General features: G+C 47.1%; 1 protein-coding gene across 2 annotated transcripts in view; it reads left to right on the top strand.

The window, feature by feature from the left end:
• Positions 1–1657: 1657 nt before the first annotated feature.
• The window catches only part of LOC126530742 (uncharacterized), a 70075-nt gene continuing 47226 nt past the window's right edge, over positions 1658–24506 (top strand). Inside the window, exon 1 of one of the 2 annotated variants that reach the window (XM_055070778.2) lies at positions 1658–2197. The gene's annotated coding sequence lies outside the window, so the exon portion shown is untranslated. The remainder of the gene's footprint in view (positions 2198–24506) is intronic. The other variant, XM_050178030.3, reaches the window with a different exon arrangement.

Raw genomic sequence — 24506 nt, 5'->3', positions numbered from 1 at the left:
TCTGGTGTCCACCCACTAGGGCGTGCCTTACATTGAAATCGCGGTATCGAACCGTGAATCTCCCCGGAATTCAAAATTTAATTCCAACGCGGCTTCTTAAACTGAGATTGGCAACTTCTCTCGATGACGTAACACCCATAGTTGGGCACCTTCGTACACTTTCGCCTATAAATATGCCACCCAAACGTGCTTGTATGAACGCTTCATAACTCATACTAAAGCTCCTCTTTAAACTCGTATAGCGCCACTGCGCGATGCCCGCTATCTAAGGGGCGTCGCGTACGGCCGGGGCCGCGTCTTCCGCAGCAAATCTGATCGCTATTCACAAACGCTCGCCAGCAGTCGCAGCTGCGCGTGCATCGCGTGACCTTAGAGAATGGCTGCGCCTCGGACACGCTTTAGGTGTAAAATAAACGCCTGCCGAAATAAATAAACGAGGGGAGCGCGTGTGCCCACTAGCCACCGCACCGGGCGTCTTCAGTCGCGCTCCCAAGCGAAAACGACGCATTGTCGAGTCGCGCCGGGAGAAAAAAAAAAGTGCTACGAGAAAGGACGGCCGTGTATGAAAGGACGTTAAGGCTGGGGCAGGAAAAAAACAACAGAACTACGAAGAATGAAGACGAGAACGTACCGAGACGAGGGAGGTCGCGGCACACAGCTGCAGCAAGGCGCGATTCGGTTATTCGCGCGCATGGCAATGCACGAGGCGAATCGCGTGCAAGCGCACGCGCGCGCGCGACTGTGGCGGTGTGTGCAGGTGGGGGGAGCGGAGACGAGGTGAAGAGAAGGAAAAAAAAAAAAGCCGCGGGGGAGGGTTAGGAGGAGGGTTCGCGCCACTTCGCGCACGGTGGCTCTCCGGCCCCTTCGTCGGAGAAGCGGGGACGGTTGGCGACAAGAATGGGTGTCGTGAAGCTTGGCGTTCCTTTCACGCACTACATGCTGGGTCAGGTCCGGACGCGGGGGGGCCGAGGAGCGCAGCGATGTGCCGGAGCGGATGCACCGGCTTCTCGAGTGGCGGCGACTGGGTTGGCCGAGAGCTGGAAAGTTTCCGCTCCCTGCGGAACCGGGGTTATCAAAAGCCGGTTAGGACCTGTTGTTGCTGAACCATAGTTGCAACACGGCTTCAGGGCGGAAGGCCGGGAAGCACGCTTTCCCGAGGCTAATTGGGCTTTATGCAACGGATATGCAACGGAGGGCTGTCTTTGCATAAAATTACTAAGTAGATATGAAGTTGACAGGTAAATTGTCGAAGAAATAAATGACTGCGTGTTCCCGGTCCGAGTTTCGCGCGTAGGCGGCCGTATGTGGGTCATGCCTGGCAAGTTCACACTGTAGCAGGCTCTAGAGACGCGCACGCAAAGTTAATAAACGATCGCGCTCGTATCGAGGTGCCGTTCATCACTGTAGCGAACGGCCGGCTTGCACACGCCAGCAAAGATCGCCGGCAAGATCGCTACCAGCTATACGCTTCCTAGAAGGAACTTCGAAGCCCCTGCTCGCACTTCAAAGAATGGCGGGGGAAGGTGCGGCAGAAGGGCACAGATGAGCATAGAAGCCGCCCCTCCCCCCCCCCCGAGGGGGGGGGAGGAGTGTCTTGTCGAACGGGGGCGCACCTCCCCTCCGCGGTCACCCATGCACCTCCGCCGGTCACCCAGGCGCGCGTCGTCTCGCGCACGCGGCGTGGCCCCCTCGTGCTGTTGTCGGATCGGACGGCTCACTGCGCCCACCGCGACGGACGGAGCAAGGTGGTGGCCGTCGGAAACCGGTCCCCCCTCCCCGGGTACGCGCGCGATCACCGGCGGCGAGGAACGAGCGAAGCAGTGCGACGGCGAGGGCTCTGTCCCAACGCAGCAGCAGCAGCAGCAACAGTGCGCGAAATAACGCAGCCGCGGAGTGCGCAAAACGACGAACGCGCGCGGCAGGTCGTCGCGAGTGCGACCCTCCCTGGTGGCCTGCTGGCCCAGCGCCGGTCCCCGAAGTAACGGGAAACAAGAAGAAGAAGGAAGGAAGGAATGCCCGCCGAGGCGGCCTCCGCTGCCAGCGCGGAAGTCGCGCTGCCTGAGCCGGGAACGTGATCAATGCCGGCGACGCCGATTTCGTCCGCTGGTTCGGCGTGTGCGCCCTGTCATCACCCGAGTCGCCGTCGTTGCTGGAAATGGTAGCCGTTGGAAGGGAATACGCCAACCGGTCACAACAGGTGAGTGCCGAGTTCAACGTGGCGTGTCGAGGAGGTTCATTCCGTGACGATCGGCTGTCCGGGGGGTCACCACTTCGTCGTGACGCTTCTTGGTGAGCGAGGAAGATTCGAGAAGTCAACCGTCTCCTCGGTCTCGCCACTTGTAATGCTGCACGCCGTGTGATGCACTTACTGGAACGTGGAAAGTGAGGCGATTACATAAGCTGCACTGAGATGAGTATCTGGGAGCAAGGCGCTGATTTTGACAGTCGGCATTGCGGTACTGTAGGGCGGTTCTGGTTTAGGATGAGCGGTAATTTGTGAGTGTCAATGGTTTCTACGTAAGTAATAGCTTAGAATGCAATGACCACGCTCTTCGAGAGAAGCTAAACTATAGGCTACTCATAATTCATGGTAATCTGTGCATCGTTAACTGCCATCACGCCGATAAGTATATATTGATGGCTGCGGCTTCTGGTTGTCACCTTGTTCTTTTGCTTCGATGGGACGCTTCTGCTTGTCCCACACTTTATGTGGAAGTTAGGCTTAGGTTGATGTGATGGTGCGAGAGCATAGCAATTGCTTGATCCGTCACTGATTTTATGCGAGTCTTTATTGACTATTTGATGCATTTCAGACGTTCGTTTACTATGCTAGGCAAGAATCGCTGATACGGCTGAATGCAAAGGGGATTTATTTACTTCGTAGAAAGTCTTGATTCATGTCGCGCAGTGATCTGGCGCACTAAGAGAACGGGGCTAAATGTGGATTCTATGTGGATTCACAAATAAGAATTGTTGGCATCGTTCTATTAACACGTTCTTCTAATTGCATAGTTTAGGGTGTATGCACTGAACCTCCGCCACGACGCGGCGCTGCTGTGCCTCGGCGCAGGTGGCCACATTTGTTTCCTAAGCAGATGACAACGTGTTCTGCCCGGTGTTTCTGTGCGAAGGTATCTTGTTTCATCGCGTGCGGTTCCAGTTCGACGAGAAAACTAGTATGAATAAATGCTTCGCGGAATGTGCTGTGTGAGCGTGCAATATAGTGAGCTTGGTGGCGCAGGCGTTAGCTTCGCCTAAACTTGTCAGTCGACCTTCGAGTATGCGCTTGTGGGCCAGAACACATCAGCAGTGCATGGTGTGGTTCGCGAGCTTGTTCTAGGACGTAAAGAAACGAGCGCAACGATGTCAGCATTTGAGGGCGAGTTGCTACGACGTGCTTACGCAGCTGAATGTGTGAACAACAACCTGCGCTTGCATCTGCACAGTGCATCGAATTCCGTCGGACTTCAGCAACAGCCCGTATTACTGCTGCGACTTCTTCCTAAATGCACGAAGGTACCCTTTACAAAGGAAGATGAACAGCTTATCGATGGGGGCGAAATGCGAAAACACCCGTGTACTTAGATTTAGGTGCACGTTAAAGAACCTCAGGTGGTCGAAATTGCCGGAGTCCTCGATCCACTACGACGTGCCTCTTAATTAGAAAGTGGTTTTGGCACGTAATACTCCATGATTCATGAACAGCTTGTCACCATGGTATTCCACAGGCTGGTGCAAGAGCATAATCGCATGTTAGTGATTTTGTCAGTGGTCATGGGAATGCGCAAGCCTGAAACTGCTACGATCAAGCTGGGCATCTGGCTCATTGCTACTCATTGGCCCGTCGATCAGTCGAATCTAGACAGCTAGAAAATGTCGCTGGTAAAATGGTGTACTAGTTAATATGGCTAACTTTTTCAAATTTTCGAACGACGACGACGTTGTCATTACGAAGTGGTTTCACCTTGTGTCATTAGGGGTGTGATCGAACTCTTGAAGTTCCCCGCTTGAATGGTTGCGATCGCAGTGTTTTACATAATCTGCTGCTCAGCGTCGCGCTCCGTTGAAGTTTCACGCCCGAACTACATTGATTTCGCATTCTTAAAAGGTTACGTCCCAGACGCAATTTGCACCCAGTCGACCCGATTACAAAAGGAACACAACAACGCGCGAACACACCATCCGCTTATTCAGTTCGGTGGCGAAGCGAGGGCTACTCCCCACCGATGACGTAAGTTTCGCGTTCTTGCGGCTGCGTACTTAGTTGGGTGCGTGGGTTTTAGTTCGGCTGATTAAACGCGGTGGAGATAAAACTCGTCTTTGCTCCACTTTAAAAACTAACCTCGTGCATTTAGGAAGATGATGATGCAGGCATTCATATGACGCTGTTGCTGAAGCCCGGCGGAGTTCAATGTAAACGCACAGTAGCCGGACAGCCGGAATCGCAGATGCTTGTTCGCACATTCGGCTCCAAAAGCACGTCATAGAAACCCGCCCTCGAATGCTGAGGTCGTTGTGCTTGTTTCTTGAACTGTTATAAGAAGCGCATGAACCGCACCATGCACTGCTAATGCTTCCTGACAAGTAAGCGCATACTCGGAGATTGATTGACATGTTTAGGCGAAGTTGACACCTACACCACCAAGCTCACAATACTGCGTGCTCACACAGCACATTCAGCGAAACATTTATTGCTAGTTTTCTTGTCGAAGCGGCATTACGCGCAATAAAACCAGATGCCTGCATCCAGCAACACCGAGAACACGTCATCACCTGCTGAGGAGCAACCACAAATGTGGCCACCTGCGCCGAAGCACCCCAGCGCAGTGTCGCGGCAGAGCTTCAGTGCATACACTATAGTCGGATACAACTTAAGTCTGCGGTGAAGCCCCGCCCCCGTCTCAGAGCTAACATCCACTGTTAATTCCTCCTCGAGGCTGCAAATAGTTCGTACTTCAAACATTTACTGTTACCTAAAAACAACGATAACCACAAAAATAAAGTTATAAGCGCGTAATTTTATACTTTTTCACTCGTCTGTTATAGCGGAATGGCCAGAGGCCAATTATTGAACTGAAATAAAACGCTTGCTTCCCTGCAACTATTTACTGTCAAGTTTCACTTCACTTGGCAGTCAAGTTTGACGAGTGAAACGGGTTCAGCAAAGTAATGAATTGTACCGAGGACTTTTGAAGAGTGAAATGCTCAGACTCCATGTACTTTGTCCATGTCTGTTGCAACCTCACCGCTTCCGGCGATGAAAAGACCCAACAGCAGACGCTCCGGAGGTATCAAGTACGACGTCATTTTGAAAATGTCACATGACGACGACTTTGTCCCAGAGTCTTTTCCGTGACTCACGAGCCATTAAGAGAAAAATCTTCCTTACAGCCAGCTTAGTATCCTTGAGCTTGAAGCCATTCTTTAGAATTCCCCCCTTCTGCCTAAAATCCAGAAGCTTCAGAATGACTGGCCTTGTTTTGTTTGGGGTGCATTTGCTCAATCTATCAATTGGTTCAACTTGAACTGGCCCCAGCTCAAGAATACTTTCTATATTGTATTTGTTGACAGCGTGTTCAAGTTATTCGCATGTCTGTTTCATTTCTTCGAGGCCATAAGTAATTAGGTTTGACCGACGGCTGCGATCCTCAAGTTCTTCAATTCTCTGCTCAAGCGAATGGACTGTGCGTTCATAGAATAAATATGATCTTAGCAAAGAACAAGTTTTTCTTCGAGAGCACCTAGAGCTTCCCAGTTTGATGTCGATATACACAAATCTCTTTTTCTTAATTTGTTTAATATCAGTGGAAATTTCTTTCAGCTTCTCGAAAATTGTGGTGAGGTCAGGTCCAGGGTTAGTCTCTACGTCTCCGCCCAGGAACAACTTTTTTTTTTTCAGAAACAATGCACAATCGAACGCTAAGTCACACAGCCACGGGCCCGGCAGCACCAAAAGACAGCGGTCACTAGAGCGGATACATTTGTCGTAACGTAAGTTGCTGCCGTACCCTGTGGCTGTCGTGCTCCTGAGAGGCGAAATTATAAGTGGCTCCCACAGACCGTGGGTGGTCGCATGCGCAGAGATGCGAGTGTGTTGACGACGGTTGATAGCGTTGTCAGATACCATCCATGTTATCTTTGGCACGTGGCTGTTCGTTGTATTTTGTCCTACCAGATAGGTGGCAGCAAATAGCTTTCCAGTAGCACGAATGATGTGGTATGCCCAGTAGAAACTGCACAACGAAGTCGAAGTTGTTAGGGAACGGCACGGTGAAGTTGCTGCTGCGCCCTGTCAGATGTAACAAACTTTCAGACATTGCAATGTTTGATTGTGTAACTGAATAAATTTCGCTCTTTGCTGTTGTATTCTTACGAGTTTCTCGTGCTGCAGTTGTTACGTGTTACAAGTCAAGCTTGCGCAAATCATAATATGAGAAAAAGCAGTTCTGGGGCATTATGCGCCCTTCTTGTATATTAAACAGTAAAAATAGATTTTCATTCATCGAAACAACTTAAAAGCAGCCTTTATTGGCATAACGTATTAATTAGTCACGTGAAAGAAAGTTTGTTTGGGCCACACGCTCACTGCTATTATCGCGAGCGCGAAATCATCTAGACAAAATATTTTCTTTTTCGCTCCTTGACAGGGGCCTTAGCGGCGCTGCACCTATCAGGATAGGCTGATCGCAAGCGGAGGATGATCAGAAAGGAACAAAATAGAGTGCAAATAATCGCAGCATTCCACCAGCCGGGCATGGAAATTAACCTTGTGCTCATTAGTATTTGCATATTACATACGTAACAACTGCAACGCGAAAAACATGTGAGAATGCAACAGCAAAGAACGAAATTTACTCAGGTACACAATCGAACATGGCAATATCTGAAAGCTTGCTACATCTGTTGAGCTATATACAAGTCTGTGAGAAATGTGCAGATGAAGTCAGCTGACGCAAGTCACGAGATTTCGCTACCAAATCAGGAGTGGGGTGTTGGTCGATGGTGAAGGAAATAGTAGGCCGCAACAAACCTGCACGAGAATCCAACATATACGCTTTAGTTAGCCGCAAGACTGCTTTAAATATGCAGTTTTAAAAATAGATGCCTGAAAGCCAGGGGTCGCTATTAGCCAAGTGTAAAACATAACGCAATAAAAGCACAGAATATCGCAAAAGGCCTTCAAAATATTGCAAAAGCGCATAAAAAAGGATTGCCTAACATTTTTTTTTTTTTTGCAGAGATATCTGTTCGGGGACGCTGTATGTGAAAGCCACTAATGCGGATTTTGTGTGCAGCACGGCGGCGCCATAAGTCTATATTGAATGTGTTGGCCATTGTTTTTATGCATGAGCATTTTGCCACATACGAGGAGACGATACTAAGTCCACATTTTCGCTTACCGATGGTATATATCACGATTGTATTCATAATATAATGATACTAATGATGGAAAGCTGATGCTGATTTACGTTGGAAATGAATAACGAAACGCAAGGAAACATTCATCAACATGTGCTTCTCAACAACATGCACATGTTCATCAATATGCACTTATCGCCGTTCGTTTTTTTTTTTTTTTATACGTACGGACAGCTTGCGCGAAGATTCTGGGAATAAATGATTCGTGACAGGTTCTGGTGGGGCATTGAATTATTCCGTCCTTATGGCTATCATCAATGCGACAAGAAATGTAGGTAGGAGATGATATAAGATTATCGCGCAGGTAGAAATTATGGAAATATAGTTTATAAGGTAAAGCAATGCGAAAGCACTTACGTCGGGCTGAGAGCGGAGAAAATATAGCACGAAGCTTTTCGTGGAAGTTGCGCTTGATGTTCGGCTATAATTGTTATAAATGAAACGCGCGGCAATGTTTTGGATTAGTTGAAGTGATTGAATGAAAGTTTCTAGGTGCGGTTCCCAGATGGATGAGGCGTACTTTATTTTACTCCTAATAAGCGTTTCGTATAACAATAATGATGGAGCAGAAAAAAAAAACATTACAACGAATATAACCTAGCATGCGATTAGTATTGTTAATTACCGTATCGATGTGTATCGACCAGGAAATTGTCGTGGTTATGTGAACGCCTAGCTATTCATAGGAGGTTACGACTTTAGGGGAGTATCATTAAGGTAATAGTTCGGCGGAGGAATCTTGCTGCGAGTGACGCGCATACATTTACGTTTAGTTACGTTAAGTTGCATTAACCGTACGTCACACCAATTAGAGACAGCGTTAATATCGTCTTGTAGTAATTTATCAGGTTTGCCGGAGATTTCACGGAGGATAACATAGCCGTCTGCGAAAGGTAAATGTTAGAAAAAAACATAATTGGGTAAATGGTTAATGTAAATTAGGAAAAGAAGAGGGCCTAGAACTGATTCTTGCGGCATAGCAGAGTCTATACGGGGTTAAATGGGGACATATGATTATTTGACGCAACGTACTGTGACCGTTTAAGGAGCAAATGTTAAAGCATGCAAACAGGTTAGGATGAAGGCTAAGTTTACTGAGTTTAAATAGAAGCAATTTATGACACACTTTATGGATGGCCTTGGCGAAATCAAAGAAAACACACTCTGCGAATGAACCTTTGTCGAGAATAAAATAAAGGCTGTGAGTAAAAGAAATAAGTTGAGTTTCGCAAGCCAAGTTTTTTTTTTCGAAAACTACGTCGTGCTTTTGTGAAAACTGAATTATTGTCGATGTGCTCAGCTAAATGCGAGTACAAGATATGCTCAAGAACTTTGTAAGGAACGCTGGCGAGGGAAGTTGGGTGGTAGTTAGGGGCGAATTTATGGTGCCGTACTTGTGAAGTGGGACCACCTTCCCGTTCTCGCAATCTGCAGGGAGCTGATGGGTGTCTAGAGATTGCCGAAAAATTATTGAAAGTAGAACAGGTGAATAAACAGCGGTGTTTTTCAGAAATATTGCGTTAATCAAAGGAGCACCAGGATTTGATGACAACTTCAGACCTTTAACTACATTTTCAACCCCAAGAGGTCGAATGCTAATAAAATCCATAGCTGGGTAATTGCACTGCTTAAGAGTCGGAAGCACAGCATCAGTACATAAAGTTGTTACCGAATAGAGAATTAAGGACATGGGGATGTATATCATCCGGTACCGTTGAACCACTGGAATCAATCAGCGTGACCGAATTATCTTTGGAGCAATTAATAACACGTCGAAACTTTTACAGCGATGCTGTATCTGGCTAGGATCCGGGATTTTATGGCGTCCGCGAGAAAAAAACTCTCCCCTAAAAAAAGTGAAAGAGCCAACAATTAGGCAGGCGCATGTCGCCGCTCGCGTCGGAGCTCTGTTTAACCGCCACCTGCGTCTAAACGAGCGCTCCGTCGCAGCTGTATAACGTAGTGTATGACGTATGACGAATGTATGACGTAGTGCGTGACGTAGTGGCGCCTGATAAGGCGAAAATGTATATGGCCCAGATCCGGGGTTTCGTGGCTCCTGTGAGCATAAATTATCATCATCACCAATCACTCGAGCGTCGTCGTCTTCTTCCACCACTGGCTTCATCGTGCGAAAAGCTATCATCATTACCAATAGCTCTTTCGAGTGCGGCTGATGTCATGGTTCTATAGGTGAACGACGTAATTGATCTTAGTATCGTTCCCCCGGTACAATGGACAGGCCGGGTGTCTTCAAGGATGCAGAAGAACAGCGTGCGTGTGAAGAGCGACAGAGTGCGATCGTTGACGGCGTGCTCACGCTCATGCGGCGGCCTATGAGCGTGCACGCAAGACGGCACGTAAGCGACTAAGCGCGAACCCACAAAGCACACCATGAATCAGAAAATTGCGCGAAGCGCCTTCGGCGTCAAAAGGTCAACGTGGATAAGGTGTGAACGCGACGTTCCAAAGCGACTTCCTTGATCGTCGTTCCGGCTCTACCTGCAAGGTCTGTGACAGACTATATGGTACGATAACGATCTCACTACGATCACTGCCGGGATGGACGACGAGAAGCCGTTGCTCACGCGTTCGTCGTCGTCTTCCACAGCCGGCTCCGTTGCCGCTCATCGTTCCAGCGTAGAACTTTGCTTCAGTCGTCGTAATGGGGAGGCCGAGTTTAGGGGGTATGAGCAATTGCTTAAAGGGGTATGAGCCATTCATTGTCTTACGCGACGGACACATTTAATCACAGAGGTGATACGCGAATGTCTGTGTGTAGTATATCGGCAAGATGACCACCGGTCAGAACAATAAGTATGTTCGTACCTCTGTATGTTCGTACCTAAGTAAATTCTGTCACCTCTGTGTCGTTGCGCTAAACAGCTGGTCATGCACCTTCACAGTGTGGAATGGCTGATGAATTCTTTAGGGTCATTCGCAAGCATGGTGGGCAGTGTGTGTACTTGGCATGCCTATTTGGCAAGCTTTATAACCTCTGTGTAGGTTATTGTTTGCCTCCTTATAAACATCCCATTTCGGAACCAGTGGATTTTATTCGCTGTTAAATACAGTCGTTTTTATTCGGTTGAAAATCCTTTTTAAGTGGGAGTTGAACTGCTTTTTAACATTGCATGATATTACACTTGTCGGAATAAACTTATCGGTGCGCTCATGTATCTTATTTTTGAAGACGATCCGGTTCTCAGCAACCGTCTGATCATCAAATTGACTCGGGAAAGCATAAACAAAGTGAGCTAGCTCAACATTAATATCGTAATAATTTGCCCTGTCATAGCGATAAATTATTTTCTTTTCAATCGTTTTCAAACAACGAGAAGGAATAAAGGCATTTGCAACGACATTGAATAACAGGAGTACGTTAAAATCAAAGCCCGCCGATCCTCAACACCTTTTCTCTGTACATAACGACAATTTTACAAGTAAAGGTTGCCGTAACTTTTACGAAAATTTTTATTTATTAGTCTTGAGACGTAGCGTGCTAGTCTCTTATCTGAAAATATGAAAATATACTTTCTGGACAGTGAAACAACTTAAAAACAACGCGTATTGTGTTCTGATAAGTCCCGTCCGGAAGTTTCTTGGGGCCGCGCTCTTGCTGCTGTTATCGTGCACGCGAAACCGGTTCTGTGTACCTAGGGAACTCCCTGTCAAAATAAAGTGTTTTCCTCCTCCTCCTCTCGATTACTCCGAACGCTCAGGAAAGAATATCTAAACGCGACAGCGTTAAGAGGAAGCTTTAGCACGGGCCCAACTCCGACGCGGCCTATTCAAATACATGTAAAACGCAAAAACGTTTTTATGAGATAACCCCTGGACCGATTTTGATGAAATTTGTGGCATTTGAAAGAGAAAGTTAAATTCTAGTGACTGTTGGAAGCGGAATTTCGATTTAGGGCTTGAATTTTCTTAAAACGATTTTCAAATATTTCACCGTTTGAAAAAAATAGAAGCACGAAATTTACAAATTCATAGCTCTGCATTAAGAACTGATATCGCGGTTCTGTAAACGGCATCCATTAGATCATTCAAAGCGGACAAATTCAATATGTCATTTTACATCTTACGTGAATTTGTTACGTTGGTTACAACGGTTTTGCAAAAGTTATATTTCCCAGTGATTAAATTTTTTTATATTCATGTGTAACATATCAATTTTGTCCGCTTTAGATGTACTACTAGATGCAATTCACAGAATTGTATTATCATTTTTAGTGGTTGAGTTACAGAGTTGTAAACTTGATAGTTTCGTATTTTGAAAACTTTCGATTTTTGCCAATTTTTAATAAAAAAGTGACGACCTAACTTAAAAATTCGAAACGAACAGTCACTAGCTTTTAAGTTTGTCTTTTAAATGCAACAAACCTCGTCAAATTTGGTGCAGTGGTTGCCGAGAAAAACGAATTCTGCTTTTACATGTATTTAGATAGGAGCACCCGACCTAAAGCTTCCTCTTAAGGACCCCGTGTGGCAGAAAATACGGCGTCGGCGTTCAGCGTCGACCGTCCTTTTGGCAAAAATCATTTCGAACCGTGCACACAGGCCATCCATGCAGCGCAAGGAATTGCAGTAAAACACGTTGTGGGGCTAGTTGGGGCATAGCGTTCAATAGATGAAGCGCCGATAGTGACGGCACACAAGAAGGAATACTGACAGGACAAGGCGCTATAGACCGTTTTTTCGTAGCGCCGCCATATTGTGAACGCAGTGGCGCCGCCTATGAGCAGCGCCATACTGGCTTGGGTGAAAGCGGTCTTTTGCATGGCAGGTATACGCTCGGCGGCAGGTTCTGGCGTTTGTTTTCGCGGTCGTGCGGTCTGTTTAGTATGACGCGCGTCTTCTACATGGTAAACGGTTCTGTGAGACTTGCTGAAGAGGTTTAAGGCGTCATGGCCGGAATTTCTGCTGGCGTTGAGGTGGACGGAACACGCAGCGCGATGTGTGTGCGCATACTTGAGCCTACAATCAGCCTCGGAGATCAATTGTGTATTTCCGAATGTTCCAATCAGTAATGTGACCTTATTACAGTATTATCCTCTATTTCTAAGCTGCGGTTTAGGAGCCATGAAACATACGCGACGATCGTAACAGCGTGGGTACCGTTATGCTACGATAGGAGCTGTGCCATTATACTTTGACAGGATTCAAACTATTCGCTGCAGGTTACATTGCGTGGCTACTTGGTTGGATGGATGAGGTTTCCACCCATGAATAAAATAGTTTTGGCTAGTAATAGCAGCATACCTTATACAGTCTGAATTAAGCTTGTCCAGCAAAGCGACCGTTTACGAACTGCGCGAGCGTCCTAAGCAGTAGTAGGTGCTGGATTACAGATATCTTTGCTCTATATAGCGCATGGTCCAAGCATACGGTATCAGCGGTTATATATTTATAAACGTTGTGAGACGTTAGCCCGTTTTCTCTTGCTTTTTAGAGAAAGAGGATGCTAACCGATTTTTTTTTTCGGTTGTGTTCCTTCAGTTCTCTACGACGTACTCACACGTATTACGAAAATTTTGCGCTCAAAAATAGCCATCGCATTCTTTTTATGCGAACCCTCTCATATATTATGACTGTATACAGGCCAAAAAGGCAATGCCGAAGCACACAGCTTATATATGTATCGTGCTGGCTCACCAACCGCAGTGATCGCTGTGTTGAGCAGCGCCACGGGCCTCATGCAGCAAGGCTAGCGTAGACATATGGTAATTTCAAGCATAGTACACTTGAAATGCGTGAGAACGATGCCAGTGTATCACAAATATTTGATAGCGCCTGCCGCTTAGACGTTTCGTGGTTGCCTTAGGTTGGCCGTGCACGAGCATGCGCTCTTACGTTTTATGTTTTACTCCCTACGCCAATCGATCAGACAGTGAGCTGATTTACCATTTAATGCTGCTAATACAGATACGTCGGTTTTCTTTGTTGAATTAAAATCGATATAAGCAATATAGTAAACAACGCATACACGCACCGCGACTGATATTCGCGTACACCGCGGCTGATTATGCGCGTCACATTTTTGCGCCCACAAGACATATTTCTGCCTACAGTAGTTACCGATGCACCGAAAGGCTTCCCTGACGACCTTATATGAACGAACATGGCGTAAATTTCACAAAGTAAGATCTAAAACATCTCGAAATCGTTCCGCAGCACGCGACAGCAATACTTTCAAGCAGCGCCGTGCTGGATCGCCCAAGCCAGAGAGGAGGAAAGGCTCTCCGCGTGCCGTATCCTCCTCGCCCGATGAAACGGTCTATAGCTATTCATGGCTATAGCGCCTTGTCCTGTAAGTATTCCTTCTTGTGTGCCGTCACTATTGGCGCTTCATCTATTGTGAGCGCAAAGAAGTTACCGGACTGTTGCGGCTTAGGGTGGCGTTAAAGCAAGAAATCCACCAAGCCTATTGACTGATACGTCAGGTTGTAGGAATGAAGGAAAAAGGGGTTTATTGGCTTAGTTACGCGGCTCGAGTTACGGAAGCCCACTCCATACAAGAGCAAGTTCCACATCTGAGTTCCCATCAGGACACTCTGTCCCACTGCTCGAACAGTATCCGCTTTTAATACCGTCGTCTTCCCAGTGGAGTAGACTCGGGTATCTGAAGACTGTCCTGCAGCAAATCACAATCGTCGGATCCGTTGCGATACCACGCCCATGCTCGCAACACTCCACAATAACCCCGCCTCCAAAGTATGATGGGTTGGAGCATGCGGCAGGAAAGTAACCTGAGAATGCAAGGTCACCGTCGTTGTTTGTATCATTGTAGCATTGAATCACCCCCCGCCCCCGCTTCACCCTTAGTTCAGGCTGTCAGGTAATGGTGGGGTTTGTGGCCTTTTGTGGACCTGTCAAGACTCGGTGTCCACGCTGCGTTGACCCCTGTATAGGCGCTGATGGATGGGTGGTGGTTTGCCTCGTGGCAAACGTCTAATTAGCTGCGAATCCTTGGATGCCCTCCCCCGCCCCTTTCATCCTTTGCTCAGGCTGCCAGGTAATGGTGGGATGGTGACCTTTTTTGCACCTGCCAACAGTTGGTGTCCAAGCTGCGTTCACGTCTGGATAGCCGCTGAGGGATGGGCGGGTGTTTGCCTTGGGGCAAACGTCCAATTAACCGCTTTGTGGTGTTGGGACGTAACAGGACTAATTCAATTTCTCAAGGCAAATTATGTCAGAAAAATCGTAAAGTACGACTTACACATAGCCTACAGACATGGCAGCGCCGGATTGTAATTTGAATACACGAGAAAACATAATTCTGTTACGCATAAACTCAAAAGACAAAACCTTTTTTCCAGAATTTCTAGCATTCATAGAGTTGCCATGGCCTCCGAGATTTGCGCGCAAATCTCAAAGGCCATAATTAAGGTGGCGTGCCCGGTTCTTTACAATGCAATTTTCTTTACAATACAATTTAGGTTTGAAATTTAGTGTTAGAAAATCAAGTGTTATGGTATTCAATGAAAACAGTGAACAGGCAGTGAAGATACAGGGCCAAGAAATACCTCGGGTAACAGAATATAAATACCTTGGTATATGGATAAACGAAGGCAACGGACATATGGAAACACAGGAAAAAACCATAACAGCAAAGTGGAAGAGAAATGCAACCATAATGAAGCACAGAGTGCTATGGGGATACAACAGGTACGAGGTCCTCCGAGGTATGTGGAAAGATGTAATGGTTCCAGGACTTACTTTTGGAAATGCGGTTGTTTGCTATAAATCAGGGGTACAATCAGGACTCGACGGGAACCAAAGGTCATTGGGTCGCCTCGCATTGGGCGCTCACGGGAAGACTACAAATGAAGCTGTGCAGGGTGATATGGGCTGGACTAGTTTTGAAGTGAGGGAAGCTCGCAGTAAAATTGAGTATGAATAACGGCTGAGGAATATGGAAGAAAGTAAATGGGCTGGGAGAGTGTTCAGGTATCTGTACAGGAAAAACATTGATTCACAGTGGAGGAAAAGAACTAGGAAGCTTCATTATGGCTGCTATAGCGCGCTATAGGGTTACAATAGGTACGAGGTTCTCCGACGTATGTGGAAAGGTTTAATGTTTCCAGGACTTACTTTTGGAAATTCGGTTGTTTGCTTGAAATCAGGGGTACAAGCAGGACTCGATGGCAACCAAAGGCCAGTGGCACGCCTCGCATTGGGCGCTCACGGGAAGACTACAAATTAAGCTGTGCAGGGTGATATGAGCTGACCTAGTTTTGAAGTGGGGGAAGCTCGCAGTCAAATTGATTATGAAGAACTACTGAGGAGAGAGAGAGAGAGAGAAGCAAAGTAAAGAGAGGGAGGGAGGGTGGTTCGCCAGAGACACGGTATGGTATATTCTTACACCGTGGCCAGAGATTATCTCCGGTTGGCTCCCCTGTACTGGGGGAGGGGCAAAGGGATGCGATAGGTGAGAGAGAGAAAAGGAAAAAAATGAAAGAAGAAAAACAGACCTACACACGTACACACGGAACTATTACTGTGGGAACTGTCCCGCAGCCTGCAAAGGCGTTCCTAGTGTTACGCAGTGTCACCAAGGTCGATTCAAATAGGTCGCGAAGCTTCGGGCGAAAAGCGGTTCAGTACAGATTGTCACCGACATCAGCATGGGAGGTTATGGGAGCAGTGATTGAAGCGCGACTATGTTTGGAGGGAACAAACATTGGGAAAGAAAAACTCGTTTTTTAATTCAAACGAGATACAGTTAGATTCATCATCATCATCATCAGCCTAGTTACGCCCACTGCAGGGCAAAGGCCTCTCCCATACTTCTCCAACTACCCCGGTCATGTACTAATTGTGGCCATGTTGTCCCTGCAAACGTCTTAATGTCATCCGCCCACCTAACTTTCTGCCGCCCCCTACTACGCTTCCCTTCCCTTGGAATCGAGTCCGTAACCCTTAATGACCATCGGTTATCTTCCCTCCTCATTACATGTCCGGCACATGCCCATTTCTTTTTCTTGATTTCAACTAAGATGTCATTTACCAGCGTTTGTTCCCTCACCCAATCAGCTCTTTTCTTATCCCTTAACGTTACACCTATCATTTTTCTTTCCATAGCTCGTTGCGTAGTCCTCAATTTCAGCAGAACCCTTTTCGTAAGCCTCCAGGTTTCTGCCCCATACGTGAGTACTGGTAACACACAGCTGTTATACACTTTCCTCTTGAGGGATAGTGGCAACCTGCTGTTCATGATTTGAGAATGCCTGCCAAACGCACCCCAGCCCATTCTTATTCTTCTGGTTATTTCAGCCTCATGATCCGGATCCGTGGTCACTACCTGCCCTATGTAGATGTATTCCCTTACCACTTCCAGTGCCTCGCTACCTATTGTAAACTGCTGTTCTCTTCCGAGACTGTTAAACATTACTTTAGTTTTCTGTAGATTAATTTTCAGACCCACCCTTCTGCTTTGCCTCTCCAGGTCAGTGAGCATGCATTGCAATTGGTCTCCTGAGTTACTAAGCAAGGCAATATCATCAGCGAATCGCAAGTTGCTAAGGTATTCTCCATCAACTTTTATCCCCAATTCTTCCCACTCCAGGTCTCTGAATACCTCCTGTAAACATGCTGTGAACAGCATTGGAGAGATCGTATCTCCTTTGTCTGACGCCTTTCTTTATTGGGATTTTGTTGCTTTCTTTGTGGAGGACTACGGTGGCTGTGGAACCGCTATAGATATCTTCCAGTATCTTTACATATGGCTCATCTACACCCTGATTCCGTAGTGCCTTCATGACTGCTGAGGTTTCGACTGAATCAAATGCTTTTTCGTAATCAATGAAGGCTATATATAAGGGTTGGTTATATTCCGCACATTTCTCTATCACCTGATTGATAGTGTGAATATGGTCTATTGTTGAGTAGCCTTTACGGAATCCTGCCTGGTCTTTTGGTTGACAGAAATCTAAGGTATTCCTGATTCTATTTGCGATTACCTTAGTAAATACTTTGTAGGCAACGGACAGTAAGCTGATCGGTCTATAATTTTTCAAGTCTTTGGCGTCCCCTTTCTTATGGATTAGGATTATGTTAGCGTTCTTCCAAGATTCCGGTACGTTCGAGGTCATGAGGCATTGTGTATATAGGGCGGCCAATCTTTCTAGGACAGTGTTCCCACCATCCTTCAACAAATCAGCTGTTACCTGATCCTCCCCAGCTGCCTTCCCCCTTTGCATAGCTCCCAAGGCGTTCTTTACCTCTTCCGGCGTTACTTGTGGGATTTCAAGTTCCTCTCGACTATTCTCTCTCACCTTATCATCGCGGGTGTTAATGGTACTGTATAAATCTCTATAAAACTCTTCAGCCACTTGAACTATCTCATCCATATTAGTAACGATATTGCCGGCTTTGTCTCTTAACGCACACATCTGATTCTTGCCTATTCCTAGTTTCTTCTTCACTGCTTTTAGGCTTCCTCCCTTCCTGAGAGCCTCTTCAATTCTATCCATATTATAGTTCCTTATGTCCGCTGTCTTACGCTTGTTGATTAACTTAGAAAGTTCTGCCAGTTCTATTCTAGCTGTAGGGTTAGAGGCTTTCATACATTGGCGTTTCTTGATCAGATCTTTCGTCTCCTGCGATAGCTTACTGGTTTCCTGTTTAACGGCGTTACCACCGACTTCTATTGCGCACTCCTTAATGATGCCCATAAGATTGTCGTTCATTGCTTCAACACTATGGTCCTCTTCCTGGGTTAAAGCCGAATGCCTGTTCTGTAGCTTGATCCGGAATTCCTCTAGTTTCCCTCTTACCGCTGACTCATTGATTGGCTTCTTATGTACCAGTTTCTTCCGTTCCCTCCTCAAGTCAAGGCTAATTCGAGTTCTTACCATCCTATGGTCACTGCAGAGCACCTTGCCGAGCACGTCTACATCTTGTATGATGCCAGGGTTCGCGCAGAGTATGAAGTCGATTTCATTTCTAGTCTCACCATTCGGGCTCCTCCACGTCCACTTTCGGCTAAACCGCTTGCGGAAAAATGTATTCATTATCCGCATATTATTCTGTTCTGCAAACTCTACTAATAACTCTCCTCTGCTATTCCTAGAGCCTATGCCATATTCCCCCACTGACTTGTCTCCAGCCTGCTTCTTGCCTACCCTGGCATTGAAGTCGCCCATCAGTATAGTGTATTTTGTTTTGACTTTACCCATCGCCGATTCCACGTCTTCATAAAAGCTTTCGACTTCCTGGTCATCATGACTGGATGTAGGGGCGTAGACTTGTACTACCTTCAATCTGTACCTCTTATTAAGTTTCACAACAAGACCTGCCACCCCCTCGTTAATGCTATAGAATTCCTGTATGTTACCAGCTATTTCCTTATTAATCAGGAATCCAACTCCTAGTACTCGTCTCTCCGCTAAGCCCCGGTAGCACAGTACGTGCCCGCTTTTTAGCACTGTATATGCTTCTTTTGTCCTCCTAACCTCACTGAGCCCTATTATATCCCATTTACTACCCTCTAATTCCTCCAATAACACTGCTAGACTCGCCTCACTAGATAACGTTCTAACGTTAAACGTTGCCAGGTTCAGATTCCAATGGCGGCCTGTCCGGAGCCAGGTATTCTTAGCACCCTCTGCTGCGTCACAGATCTGACCACCGCCGTGGTCAGTTGCTTCGCGGCTGCTGGAGACTGAGGGCCGGGGTTTGATTGTTGTATTCATATAGGAGGTTGTGGCCAAGTACTGTACCAGGGTAGCCAATCCTGCTCTGGTGAGAGAGTGCGTTACCGGTTATGGTCACCGGGATCAGGCCGCACTCCAGGCCTGTTTGTGCAATGTCCTGTTTGTGCAGTTAGATTAATTCAACGAAAATAAAATTCCTAGTCAATTTTATATATTCGTGACGAGTTAAGAAAATACAAGTTTAATTTATTAGTTTTAATAAATGCATTTCTTTTCAGCGCCCATCGCTACAGGGGGCGTTGACGCCACTATCGCTCGCAATGCAATGCACGTCTTGAAATGGGCAGAAAGGCGCACTCGTAAAGTTCACCTGTTGAAATACGCCCTCCTCACAGTTTGTGCTTTCTTGCTTGTCGAAGTTTGTCTGAATTTGGTGACGCGGGTAGCTTCATCGCTTCTTAATCTGTTCAGTCAAAAGTAGTGAGTTACGACTGCCAGACAATTGTGTAGTTGTTTTCGTGTGACTGCGCTGGCCGACGGGCTTGGCATCCGACAATAGGATCAGCACTCTACACCTAAAGCTTTCGTCGGCCTCCAAAGAAAGTATGTTCTGTGCAGGGATGTGATTTCGACAACCGTATGGCTGGCCTTTTCCTGCATCGCTTCCCACGCTGAAAGCTCGAAACGCCCATCAAGTCGAATGGCGGGGCATTTGAATATATAGCTCCAAATGAAGGACAACAAAACAAATTTCGCGCCTTCGAAAACAAAATGACGTCACTTCTGCTTTTAACGGACATGGCGTCACATTATTTTTACTTCCGCCGGAAGTGTTGCCACCACATACAGATGGCGCTAAGCCCCATGAATCGCCGATGGACCGCCATGTTTTGAACGTATGGGCTCCTATGGAAGCTTCGCTACCACGTATATTTACTTTGGTGTCACCGTACAAAAAAACGACCGAGGAATATGAAAGAAAGTGAATAGGCTGGTAGAGTGTTGAGGTATTTGTACGGAATAAACATTGATTCACAATGGAGGAAATGAACTAGGAAGCTTACCAGCAAGTATGCAGCCTGTATGTTGAGCAACACAGCAACAAAGAACGTCAAGCGGAAAGTCAGAGAGGCTGAAATAATCTCACGGGTGGCGGCAATGGAAACGAAATTTGCCATGAGGAATTACTTAAAAAGAAAAAACGAAATCAGGAAAGAAACAATTTATGATAACTCAAAGAGAAGCTCATTACTTTTCGAAGCGAGATCAGGATGTCTTAGAACACGCACCTATACAGCGTGATATAAGAAGGAGGAAGAAGCATGTGCTTGCTGTGGTAAAGCTAGGGAAACGACGGAGCATGTTTTATTAGAATGTGAAGACGTCTGCACAGCGGTCGATTTAGGCACCAATGGAATACTTGAAGCCCTTGGGTTCAGCGAGAGGACGGGGAAAGTAAACATGTATGCCATAGAGATTAGTAAGAGGCGATTGGAAGTTTGGTGGGAGAAAAGTAGGGAAACGACAAAAAACGGAGTCGTACAGAAACAAAGTTCGCAATAGGGGTCAGAAAATTTGGTTATGGGAATTCATCGTGCGCTTCCTTTTCTGTTTCTTCTTTTTTACCTAGGTAGGACATTAGGTAGTATAATAACAAGAGCTTGGTGGCGCAACCCACTTCTCCGTTCCGAATGGGACGCTCATAACAAACATCCATCCATCCATTCATCCATTCATCGTTTACCCGATCGCGGCCCACGCAAGAGGCCGCGTTTCGGCCAGAAAGCTCGCCTTCGTGTATAGCGTTCGCCGCCAGCGTTTCCCGGTAGACATTACGGTTATACATAAGCTGCAGTTGCCGTTAAGCGTGAGAAGCAGTCAGGGATCTTTGAATGTTATCGCGTTCGGCTCTTAAAGGCGAATCTTAAAGCGTCCTCCCAGTTATTGTGGCATAAGTGAATATGGCGAACGGTATCACAATCGTTGGTGCTCTCATCAGCACTGAAGCCAGCACAGAATGGTCAATGCATCAGCGTAGAGATCAAGTTGCAGGAGTGCGTTCAAATCTCAGCCGGCAGATTTTCAGCACTTTTCCTCTGTACGTAACAATTTTACAAGGAACCTTTCTTTCGGGGCTGGCAAACGCCGACTGTTTCCTTCGGTCTCATCTCGTACTATATCGAAGTGCGTACCCGCAGGAACCCAAGGTGGCGCACCTCTTTTCCACGTACCACTCGTGCAGTCACTCTCCCACTCGTCAAATGCAATCTCGTGTAACTCTAACAGTTCCACAGGGAAGCCAGCTCAACGACCGCACTAGCCATGCTGTGCTGGCTTCAGTGCTGATGAGAGCACCAACACTTGTAATACCGTTCGTCATATTGACCTACGCCATAAAGTGTTCTTCCTTCTTCCCTTGAGTTCCGCGTAATCTAGATACAAGAATCGTCTTCGGTGCTGCGCGAAACTATATAACTAGGCCGGGATAGTTGCGTCGCGATCGCGCACGTGCATATAAACGTTTCTCTTTTATACTCAGCTTCGTTTGCAGTGTGATTTGGCACAGCGATGATCACTGCAACAGGCTTCCGCTAAATCATTTTACATTTGATTGCGGCGATTGCTTGTTCTCTTCCGCAATAAACGAAAGGAAGACAACAAGAAGCACAAAGGATAGCACCAAAAAAAAAAAAAGGAAATTCCGGTAACGATGAGCCCTTTAACGTGGGCTCACTCCTGCGCCCTATCCGAACAGATGACGACGATAAAAACGGCAGTCGCGCCATCTATGGGCTTCTAACGATACTATTGACGCAAACATGATTACGTGCTATGCAGTTCAATATCGTTGCACAATTTTTATAGAAGTAATTATTTTCTGACGCTCACTGTAATAGTAGCGATGGACAACAAAACGCCGAAAGTTGTTTTGACGCTAGCTAGCCTGGATCCTGCAAGCAGGATGAGCATGGCTTTGCTACATGAAAGGTGGTCGGAAAATGGCGGACCTTAGCGCAGCGCCGCAACCCTGCTCTCTGTGCGATTCTAGAGATGCGATGACTGCAAGGGCGCTGGTAGAACTCCTTATAACATCAGCATAATTGTTGTCCAGGGACCTCGCGTCAGCGTACGATGTCTCGATGAATTCCTCGGCAATGCTCCCTGCAGGGTGGCAGCAACCGCGTAGCTGACTACGGCGCCCGCCTTGTTCTAGCCCGCTCTGCATTATGCATCGCATAGGACGGTGACATGAGACGGTGTTTCAAACGGCAAAGTTTTCTTCGCGAAGATCGCGAGTTACCTTCGCTTTTCCTTATGGAGCATGTGCATTCCTAACCCCTTTCGGGTAATGATGTAACTCTGCGTTGCGAAGCAAAACTCTCAACGTGGACACAAAGAACCAAGACATTAGACAACCATGAAGAGCAGTCTAGTTACTGTTAATCAGCGCTTCATGTGTGTCTAATGAAAGAAAGGACGCTAACAACTTCTAGTCTTCTTTTGTGGGCCGATCCTGGAGATAGTGCAGTCTAACTATACGCGTAATGCACCGCCGATAGATGCGTCACTGATGCCCACCCAGCACCCGCCGCGGTGGCGTTGCGGCTATGGTGTTGGGTTGCGAAGCGCGCGGTTGTGAGATCAAATGCTTGTCGCGGTGACCGCATTTCGACGCAGGCGAAATGCAATAAATTGGCTGCGGCTTAGCTCAGCTAACCCTTGACATATCTCGCTTGACATATCTCGGCTTCACTTTGTTAACCTCTGATTTAGCTGCAATTGTTATACTCAGGTATACAATCATCGTTAAGCCAGCTATGACGGCTGTGCCTAGGTCGGTGGCTAAACGCGGCTGTGATTAGGCTTGAGTAGACAGGCATCGTTCGACGGCGCGACGCCTGTTGTGTCACAGGGAAAGCGCAAATGCTAGACATGCAAAGAGGCGCAGCGTCGAAAGAAAAACGGCCAGAGTGCGAACGCGCTCCCTAGATTGATCTGGACGGTGCGACGCCTGTTGCATTCCGCACCTTCTCCATTGAAGCAGCTCGCCGGGCGATATGCGCAGGGTGGTCAGACCCCGCTTAGCGACGACGGCTCAAAGCCTCCCGCTCCCGCGCAACGCTCAGAGAAGACGGCCCGGCCTCACTCTCATCCATGGCCAAGCTCGCACCGACTAGGCGAGCAGCGAGTCACGTTAGTCGGGTGGCGACCCAGCTGCTGAGAGCCTGAGTGCGCATGCGCGCGGCCGGTGGCATCGGCGGAGCTCGGCGCGGTGAGTCAGGTGACGCGTTGCAAAGGCTACGGTGCAGCTGTGGTCAAATGAAGGTCAAATTGCTGGCGACGGCGAAACTCGCTTCGACGCTGTTAGTAAAGATTTCGCTATTAAAACGCCGTGTCCCGTGCATTGGGGGCACGTTAATGATCCCCGGATAGTCAAAATTAATCCTGAGTCCTCCACCACGGCGTGCCTGATAATCAGAACATGGTTTTGGTATGCAAACCCCCAGAACTCAATTCAATGGCCACCTAGAGGGTGCTTTAGAAATTACGCTTAATGCAGTAGCAGACGACACTTTGCAGCAAGGATGGCTGAAGTTCGCGGCTGCGATTTTCCTTTGCTCGGGTTCCAGACTGCCATTTCAGCGGCGACAGCTGCAGGAGAAGTGCAGGTCTATATTCAAGTGCACATGTGCATGATTTTACTAGAGTTTGGGACAACCCAACTCGCATGCGTGCCGAGTACAGTCCCACAGACAAGCGCAGCGAATCGCAGTTATACGAAGTGGAGCTCATGCTAAGTATATCCGCTCCGTTTTGCTGAATAATGCGATGTCTCAACTGTTTTTTCAATTTTAATTCTACACTTTCCGTAATACTGTTTCTCTACGTCAATAAAAGGCACACGTCTTTGGTGCAGATTTATATCTCAAACGACTTCGCACGGAGCAATGCCGCCACCCATTATGGTGATCTTGCTACCAATGAGCACACATGATATCGCCGAATAAGTGCAATCAAAGTGGCTTCAAGAAGAGTAATCACGAATTTGTTAATGTAGATGCATACGCTAGTCAACGAAGTTACCAAACGAACGGGTGAATAAAAGCACTTGATAGCGCTTCACATCCGATGCAATTCTGCTGCCCACGTCAACGAACTGCCTTCCTCGCTGCAGCTTTGGCAATCTCAAGTTCCCCTTGGTGGTCTTTTTGGGAACGTACAAAGCTAGTCTTACCAACTTTAGAGGGTTTTTTTTTAAATCTTATGAAAAAAAAAAAGCCACACGATATATCTGAAGGCCAAGCAACGCCGACTGTAGCCGCTGCATTAAGAGGGGGATGAACCATTGCATTTTTGCTTGTTTATGGGGGTATGAACCATTGCTGCTGGTGATGAGATTTGTCCATGGACGGACAGGAAAATGCC

This window comes from Dermacentor andersoni, chromosome 5 (genome assembly GCF_023375885.2).
Source record: "Dermacentor andersoni chromosome 5, qqDerAnde1_hic_scaffold, whole genome shotgun sequence".
NCBI classification, from domain to species: domain Eukaryota; kingdom Metazoa; phylum Arthropoda; class Arachnida; order Ixodida; family Ixodidae; genus Dermacentor; species Dermacentor andersoni.
This window is presented reverse-complemented; position numbering and strand designations above follow the sequence as displayed.